The sequence below is a fragment of the Lipotes vexillifer genome, unplaced genomic scaffold (genome assembly GCF_000442215.2).
Source record: "Lipotes vexillifer unplaced genomic scaffold, Lipotes_vexillifer_v1.1 scaffold48, whole genome shotgun sequence".
Lineage (NCBI taxonomy): Eukaryota > Metazoa > Chordata > Mammalia > Artiodactyla > Lipotidae > Lipotes > Lipotes vexillifer.
Window position 1 is genome coordinate 259,023 of NW_006780801.1, and position 9,963 is coordinate 268,985.

Here is a 9,963-nt window from a genome sequence, read left to right on the forward strand (position 1 = left end):
GAGTACGTAATTTCATGCTGAGTTGTATTTGTTTCTGCCCATGAGTACTTAAGCCAATAAAATATTCTTTCAGAAATGATTGAGGAACCATCTCACTACCAATCAGAATTATAATGGTGGGTTTAATTAATGAACAACTTGAATCAAGATGTTATTAGGTGATTTGGGGATTAAAATGAATTAATTATTTTGAATAATTCATTTTTCCCCAATACAGTAGAGTTATCTTTTTGTGAAAGAAATTCACAAAAGATATGCCTATTTCTGTGTTAAGGAATCCTGGAAGGAAATAAATTTTTCCTCTCAAGGGTAGGTGGCTTCTGCCAAGTCTTTCCCCAGTTTTATAGGAGGCGGAGAAACAAGCCAATGAGAGGTAAAGAAAATTACTGATGCTTTTGATCTGTAAAATTCGGGCACTGTCCATATTTATAAATGCCACATGCTAAATCTGCTTTTGTCTTTTTCAATTATGGTTAATTGACAATAAGCAGATTTTGATTTCTTGGAATCTCTAACATTAAGATCAAGAGATTTAAGACAGATCTCTTAAGTCTTTTATATAATTTATGATAAAATATTATATAACATATAATATATACATGTATACCCATATAGTCTGTAATATATTTATATACATATATATGTATGTGTTATATGTATATACATATATATTTGTATGGTCTCATGGCTGAGAAATAAGTTAAATGACTGTGAATGGCATGATATATGAAACATGTTGGACTGAATATAAAATATATATTTGCATGGTCTCAAAGGTGATTAGTGGGCTGAATGGCTTGAATATATATGTCCCTTTTGCTGATATACAAGCCTTCCACACTCAGTTTCCTACCTATAGCACCAATTGTATCATGTATGCTTAAGAAGCAGATGTATGCCCAATTATCATAAAATATTCTGTGGGGAAAAGAGATGTTACATAGAAAATAAATTTGGCTGTGTATATTAATGCCACTACCTTGATCAATACAAGTTAATAGGTGTCCTAGCCTACTAAGTAAACAATATGTTTAATTTATGGACAGTTTATTTTTTGATAATTTTTATTATTGGCTCCTACTTTGATTTTTCTTTTCAGTCTACATTCTTCTGCTTTTCAGTTGAACATCTTGTTCTTAGATTCATAATCCCCTTTTTTCATTTTACCCTAGAACAAAATATTAATCTCTCCAAAGTCATTAATAATGGACTATGATACCAGAATCATATGTATTAAGACTGAACTCACAGAGATTAAAATTATGATGTTGTTGGCTGCTAAACAAAAAGACAAGAAATAAACAGAAATAACAAGAGATAATCTGAATTTTAGCATATACTACTCATCTGGCTCATGAGATAATTGCTTATACATGCTTTTGGTACATAGACAGTGTTTACCTTTGGTGGATATTTAGCTGCATAGTTTCCTTACCCAAATGAATATCTTTTCAATACATCCAGTGTGTAATTTAATAAAAAGCTGAAAACCAAGTTGCCATCTTTTAACCTTTTCTTGGTCTAAGATGGAGTTCTCTTTTGATATAGTATTTGATTCCTTTAAATTTCTTTTAATGCATTCAACTCCTTATCTCTTTTATTCTAAAATATTTCTTTTAAAATTCACTTTTCCCCTCCTTGTAAAAAGCAGTATCCTCTTTTTTTTTTAAATACATCTTTATTGGAATATCATTGCTTCACAATGTTGTGCTAGTTTCTGTTGTACAACAAAGTGAATCAGCCATATGCATACATGTATCCCCATATCCCCTCCCTCTTGAGACTGCCTCCCACCCTCCCTATCCCACCCCTCTAGGTGGTCACAAAGCACCGAGATGATCTCCCTGTGCTATGCGGCTGCTTCCCACTAGCTATTTATTTTACATTTGGTATTGTATATATGTCGATGCTACTCTCACTTCACCCCAGCTTCTCTCTCCCCCACCCCATGTCCTCAAGTCCATTTTCTATGTCTATATTCCTGCCCTGCCACTAGGTTCATCAGTACCATTTTTTTTAAAAAAAGACAATATCCTCTTTATATTTTTTTCTTAACTTGTTTGAAAGATATTGGTAAAAGAATTCTTCACATTTTTCTTTGCTCCCTGGAAACTCTGAATATCTACCTTTCTACATTAAGGCAAAGCATATATTTCACCTCCAATGTGGGTCCCTGAAGAAGGTGGAGTGTTTGCTGAAGGATGATGCCTACATCTTCTATTGCTTCCACTCTGTAATATCTCTCATCTATCCCATCCTTTCCAGGTCCAATGCTTGTTCTCCAAACTATCAACAAAGATGTCAGCTTTCCAGACCCTTATCTTCCATTTCTGTATTACATTCTGATATAAAAGTAATCTTCTGAAAACATGTTTTTTATCAATTTTTTTTAAAAAATCATGCTTTCAGAATAAAATCAAAATTCTTAAATGTCACATTTAATATTCTTTATTATTTTAGACTTGGTTTCTTTTTTCAAAATTAATTAAAATCACTTACTTCTTCTACCAGTTTTAACTGTTCTCATCCCTGTGGATTCTTTGCACTTTCCTGAAATGATTTTGGCAGCATCTTTTGTGTGGCATGGTCTCCTTAACACCTTCTCAATCTGAAATCCTCCTGCCCTTCATGTGCATCCCTAGCACATGGGAAGCCTTTTAACCATGACTCTCTTAACTGCATATGGCTTTTGCACTTGTATTATAATTATTTATACATGAATTCTTCTTCTTAAGCAGCAAGCCCTGTAGAGACAGAATCTGCTCATGAATCATCTTTGTATATCCCTACACTGCTTTGCACTTAATGAGCCCTTAATAATGACTTGATGAACAAAACTGAATGGGTTAATTAGGTGATACATAGTTTTCTGTAGTGATCTATACCTAGAGTGGCCCTGATAGGTCAGAGACAAAATACTTAGATGGGGCTTCCTGTATTTCAGGAATGTTTACCATAGGAAGGTTGATAAGTTTATTAGACTTTTTTCCTCAAGGAGATCACAGTCTAGTTGAGAAGACTAGGTAAAGTGTAGTTCAGGAACAAATAATAAAATGCAATGTAGTAGGGTTCAGTAGAAATGTAGAACATAAATGCCACACACATATGGAGGAGAAATGAATATTCTGAGGAGGGGTTAAATTAAGACCACACATAGTTGAATGTTGAATCATGTAGAATTGATAGAATTTGAATAGGCAGAGAAGAGGTGAGAATGACCTTTAGAACTGATTTCTTGGTTAGTAATGGAATTACTCAGGGTTGCTGCTGGATTTGAATAAGTATCAAAGCAACTTTGTATACTTCTCTCTGCTAAAGCTGCTTTCAAGATTCTAGAAGTTCCACACAAGGAGAGATATTCACTCCTTTTGAGAGTAAAATCAAAATTCTAGAATTAGAATTTCTGTGGAACTTCTTTCTACAAACAATAATCCAGAGGAGGCACTGAATAACCTTTGTTGAAGGGTCAATAGAAACAACTACTCTGAACAACAATAGGCTATTGCTCTTTCACCCAACAAGCCTAGGAATTATTCTAACAACTTGTTGCCTTTGTGACTGGCCCATACCTACATCAATTTGGACTTGTCCTATTTTTAAAACATCTGTGCTATATAAATCCTAAATGGTATTAATAACACGGCACATGAATAATTGATTGCATTTACTAATACTTAACATTTTCAGCAAATTTCCATGATCCTCAAGGAGACTATGTGCTTAAAGTACTAAAGAAAATGAAGTTTCTGCAATTTGATTAATTGACACCCTAAGGACCTGACCTGTTCACCTGCTGAGATACTAACTAAGCAAAGGTGAAAGTATATGAGAGCAGAAATATAATTACCTGGGATTAGGCCAAGAAAGAATTCACTATATAATTTAGCAGCACATTCAACAGTTTACTAAGGGATCCAGGTTTGAAGATTTTCTTTTAATTACTAATTTTGGTATGTTCCAGATAATATTTGTAGTTCCTCTAATGACATAACAGCAAAATTATTACATTGAGAAGTCATTGAAAAGAGCCCTGGATTTTTCTTGTCTGTTTCCAAATTTTGATAGGATGCAGATTTCCACAGCTTTATTTACTCTTAAATTTGTGCTTTCTATATCATTCCTTTTATTATTATTATTATTTTTTTAACTTAAAGGGTGTCCCTCTTGCTCCACTACTACATGTCCAGATCCTATAAACCGTCCAGGTTCCAGTGGAAGTTCTACTCAACCTTGAACTCTTTAGTATTCCTCTTGGTTGGAAGTAACCTCTCCCTTTTCAGAACATCTTTATACTTGACCTTTCCTCTTAGGTTCTTGTGCTTGTACTGTATGCTTATCATTTACCTGCATTCTTGAATATATTAATTGCATTTTTTAAAATTGTAAAGTCTAATGTAAAACTTTACTCTTTGGTTTTGATGAACATCCTATGATTAGGTAACATGTCAACATAAGAGGAAGCTGGGTGAAGAGTACATAGGAACTTTCTGTTCATTTTTGCAAGTCTTCTGTGAGTTCAATTTTTAAAAGATCTTTTTTTTTTAACATCTTTATTGGAGTATAATTGCTTTACAATGGTGTGTTAGTTTCTGCTGTATAACAAAGTGAATCAGTTATACATATACATATGTTCCCATATCTCTTCCCTCTTGCATCTCCCTCCCTCCTACCCTCCCTATCCCACCCCTCTAGGTGGTCCCAAAGCACCGAGCTGATCTCCCTGTGCTATGCAGCTGCTTCCCACTAGCTATCTATTTTACATTTGGTAGTGTATATATATGTCCATGCCACTCTCTCACTTTGTCCCAGCTTACCCTTCCCCCCCACCCCATATCCTCAAGTCCATTCTCTAGTAGGTCTGTGTCTTTATTCCTGCCTTGCCCCTAGGTTCTTCATGACCATTTTTTTAATTACATTCCATATATATGTGTTAGCATACGGTATTTATTTTTTTCTTTCTGACTTACTTCACTCTGTATAACAGACTCTAGGTCTATCCACCTCACTACAAATAACTCAATTTCATTTCTTTTTATGGCTGAGTAATATTCCATTGTGTATATGTGCCACATCTTCTTTATCCATTCATCTGTCAATGGACACTTAGGTTGCTTCCATCTCCTGCCTGTTGTAAATAGAGCTGCAATGAACATTGTGGTGCATGACTCTTTTTGAATTATGGTTTTCTCAGGATATATGCCCAGTAGTGGGATTGCTGGGTAGTATGGTAGTTCTCTTTAAAAAATCTTTTTAATAGAACACGTGATTAGTTATTATACTTAACTTGAGCAGAATGTTTGAGGTCAGTCAAGTGATGGTGTTATGTAATTACAGGTCTGCAAAAATGTACAATCAAGAGGATAAATAATCTCAAACCAGAGACTTTGTCAGCTTTCCCTGAACCTTTAAAATAAAGGTGGAGCTGATAAAGGCTCTAAAGCACTACAAAATATAGAGATCCCTCATTTCAACGTTTTTGTCAGTCCACAACTTTCTTGAGATCATTTGCCAACCAATAGTCCTTTCCCAATCATTTTTTTTTTCTTTCAGACCAAATTTAGGCCACTAAAATCTTTGAGGAAAGGTAAATATATATGAATAAATTGTTAAGGAGAGCAAAAAGGAGTTTTGTTTTAATGAAACTCCATAGCTTTGCCTTAACTTTTCCTTGTAATAAACATCTATTTAAAGGGAAATGAGAATTTCAAAAAAGGATTGATTAATTCAGAGTCTAGAAAATAAGTTTACAAATCCCACATACAGTGACAGAAAAAAAAATGTGACATCTGCAGTTGATCCATTCATTAAAAGAAGACAATCTGTGCAGTCCATTTCTGTAACTGTTTTGCAGACTGGCTAAATTTTCATTCTCATAAAATTAGAGATGGCCTGTTTGGTTTATTGGTTAATACTGCAGAGGCAGAATGGTCCTGTGTTTGCCAGTCCACAAACCCCATAGATGTTTATCCACTTACGGCAGTGCCAGCCTGCTGCATTATTTCAGCAAGTGACGTTTCCTCGATGAAAAAACAGCAGCTGCTCACTCAAAATAAACTTGTTTCTGTTTATGCTGTCAGCAGAAAGCTGTTTTAAAAAATAATTAGATGCATCATGCTGTTGCAGTATGTTAAATTGTGAAACTAAAAAGTCATTCCTGAAAGATAAGCACCATGTTACCTCTATGACTCAGAGTGTTTCTATCTTCTTTCTGAATTATTCAAATACAGATAAGACTAGTAATCGCGGGTGTTTAGACACAATGTTAATGATGCCAGGATGATGGGTTCAAGCCTCTTCCAGGTTAGTGAGCATTAGACAAAGGAAAATGTGTAGAAAATACTACAATAAGATCAGGAGACCTGGTACTGATGCTGGCTCTGCCAACCACAATCTGTATGATCTGGGATATGTCTCTTGATCTATCTGAGCTGCATTTTTTAATGTAATCTAAATGGTCTCTTAAGAACATCACATGTTATCATGTGTTATTATTGTTAGCATTTTTCATCAGTTGTGAGAGTATGCATGACTGATACAAATTTATTCTGACCCTGGTTAAATTACACAAAGTGCTGTTTTATTAAAACAGTCAATAAAAATACCTTTATATTAAAAGAGTGACACATTTACTTTGTCAACTTAAAATATCTAGAAGTATATTTTGAATTTTCTCCACCAATTATCATTGGTAAAATAAAATATGGTGATGCTATAAGATAAATTACCATATTGCTAGTACAGTATTCATTAGAAAATTGGATTACATTCATTAGAATGCTAATGAACTAGCAGCATCAAAAACCATTATTCATGGGCTTCCCTGGTGGCGCAGTGGTTGAGAGTCAGCCTGCCGATGCAGGGGACACGGGTTCATGCCCCGGTCCGGGAAGATCCCACATGCCGCGGAGTGGCTGGGCCCGTGAGCCATGGCCACTGAGCCTGTGCGTCCGGAGGCTGTACTCCGCAACAGGAGAGGCCACAACAGTGAGAGGCCCGCGTACCGCAAAAACAAACAAAAAAAACGTGATTCATTTAAAAGAAAACAAGTAGAAAAGTAGGTTATGTGTTGCTTGTCCCATTTTTGTAATATATATATATATATACATACATACATACATACATAGGCATACATACACAAAGTTGTAGAGTAAGATATTACCAAACTATTTAAAAGTTGTTTTACTTTGGGAGAGGTAATAATATGGGAGATCTCCATTTTCATGTTTTATACTTTTATAATATTTGAAGGTTTATAGTTAATTTTTTTTTGTTTTTTTGTTTTTCATATCCTTTGCTTTAGTGAATCTTCTTGATAGCCCCAAGAATTTAAAACATTACACCAAGGACAAAAAATCTTAAGGTATAAAGTCAATGTAGGATCTTGGGCCAAATATAGTATTAGGATTCTGGAGATTGGGTACTTGATATGCTGCCTATGGTAAACTGTGAACAAGCATTCTGGAGGTAATGGCTCATTTGTCCCCATTAACAGTAACATCTGAGCAACATATGGTAAGGACTTCCTGATGGTTGTACTCCACGGACATTCCATGGTAAAGCTGTGGCATCTCATCATTGGATTACCACCACCATCTGTCTTCAGGGTCATTAAAATCCCACTTAAACCTGATTCTCAAAAAGGACCCCCTTCTGTAATTTCTCCAACTCTGCTCTCATTATAGAGTACAAGTCTTTTTCGAGCCCGAGTTTCTATAGTTTGCACATCAAGTTTTTTCAAGTATGTCTACAGCGTGTTGACTGTGTTCAGCCCCAGGTCATTTCCTAAAAGGTTCAGATTAACCAGGCTTTTACTGCTTCTGAGAACAGAAGAGAGATGCTGGCATCAGTCAGGTGTTAAATTGCATTTCTCCAACCCAAGTGTCTCCAACACACCATTTGGACGTTTCAGAAGCCTTCACAGCTCTTTCACCCCATCATCCTGAACATCAGTTTTCCCGACATCCAGAATCTTCACATTACGATTGTGCTTGAGGGAGTGAGCAAGCTCTCGACAGCCCTCCACCATGAAAGAACAATCTGATGAGTCCAGGTACTACAGGTTGGAATCTGGATGACTCAAGGCCTCACAGAGAAACTTCACTCCCTCATCTCCCAGGTTATTCTTCCACAGATTCAGGTGTGTCAAGCTCTTGTTCTGGAGGAGAGCATCTGACAAATACCTACAACTGGGTGCACCAAGCTGGGAGAACCAGAGCACCAATCTCTAAGACACACTTGGGGTAAGTCAGGGAAGCAGGCTTACACCAACATCTTGGAGCTGATTAATTCCCAGGTACAGGTGAGTCATTTCCTGGGTGCTGGTGAGAAGCAAGGCCAGGTCCTGACAGCTGGCCACCGACAGGTTGCATTTCTCCAGTGACAGCTCCTTCAGGGGACAGTTGGATGTCTCGATGGGCCCCCACAGTCTTTTCAGCTCAACATTAGAGAGATTATTGTCCCCCAGGCTGAGAAGCTCAGACTTGAGTTCTTGCTGAGTTCCGTAAGGAGCTGATGACAAAGTCAAGAGGTGAAGCTACAAGATTCCAACTAAAGATACTTGACCTTGCAGGCTGAGTGCTCAAAGTTCTAAAAATTTTCATGGATATAGTAATTCCTAGGTTGTTAGAGCTCAGGTCCAGATGCGTCAGCTTGTGCTTACCATGAAGCACAAGGACAAGCTCCTTCAGAATCTTCACGGAAGATATCGATTTGCACGTCAGTTTTTGGAGTTTGCACCTTGGATTTCTCACTTCATAACAGTTTCTTCATAGATGAAGTATTAAGCTTGCTTCATACATTAAGCGTAAGTATTAAGTATCAGGTCCAGCTTTCTCATTTTCCAATTGCGAAACATGGAGCGAATATTTTCCCGCTGATGTATCCTAAAATTGACACTTGTCTCCAGAGTTTCCAAGTCAGAAGTCAATTTTGTTTCAAGGATTGGACCCCTGACAGAGAGCCTCAGCTTAACTTTTGATAGTGCTTTAGGCAAAAGGAAGAAACCCGGAGTTGCTGATACCCATAAATGTCAAGATCAGCTTCAAGGAGGTGATTCAAAATCTGCCTTGCAAAGTTTTCGTCTTGAGTCTCATGTAAGCACTGGAAAAACTGTAGGAATTCAAAGTGGACTGAGACAGCATTATACTTCTCCAACTCTTCTGCCCAGTCTAATAATTCATCTGTTACCCTAGGACATTTCACAATGTAGAGTATCTTCTAGTTCTCTTGCTAGGTCTCTTTTAAAAAGATCAAAGAAAAAAGAGCCATCTGATGCCAATAGAAGTTTGTGTTAGGAGCCCAGCCCCTGAAGATAGTCTTGGAAGGTATGGCAGGGGTTGGGAGGACCACCCTGGCAATGAAGGTCATGCTGCACTGGGCAGAGGGCATGTTCTTTCAGCCCGTATTCTCCTATGTTTTCTATATCAGCTGCCATAAAGTGGGAGAGATTGTGAACACCACCTTTGCTGGCCTGCTTTCCAGGGACTGGCCTGACTCTCGGGTTCCCATTGAAGAGTTTAGGAGTCATCCTGAGAGGCTCCTGTTTGTCACTGACAGCTCTGAAGAAATGACTATGTCCTCCAACTCGTATGACAGCCCGCCCTGTACAAACTGGTACCAGCAGTCCCAAGTGGCTAGAATCATACTCCATTTGTTGAAGAAGGACTTGGTTCCCATGGCTACCTTACTGAGAATGACCAGAGACTATGGTAATAAAGATCTTAAAAATTTGTTATTGAATCCATGCTTTGTCACCATCTCAGGGTTCACAGAGGGAGACTGGGAGGAGTATTTCACCAGGTTCTTTGGTGACCAAGACAAAGCAAATAAAATCTTGCATTGGGTAAGAAAAATGGAAAATCTATTTTGTTCCTGTTCTGCCCCCCTGGTGTGCTGGACTGTGTGTTCCAGCCTGAAGTGGCAGATGGCAAGAAATCCTTCTTTCCTGCTGAGTTCCCAGACCAC

General features: G+C 37.3%; 1 pseudogene; it reads right to left on the reverse strand.

The window, feature by feature from the left end:
- Window positions 1-7,744: 7,744 nt before the first annotated feature.
- On the reverse strand, window positions 7,745-9,649 carry LOC103070728 (NACHT, LRR and PYD domains-containing protein 13 pseudogene; annotated as a pseudogene).
- Window positions 9,650-9,963: the final 314 nt, after the last annotated feature.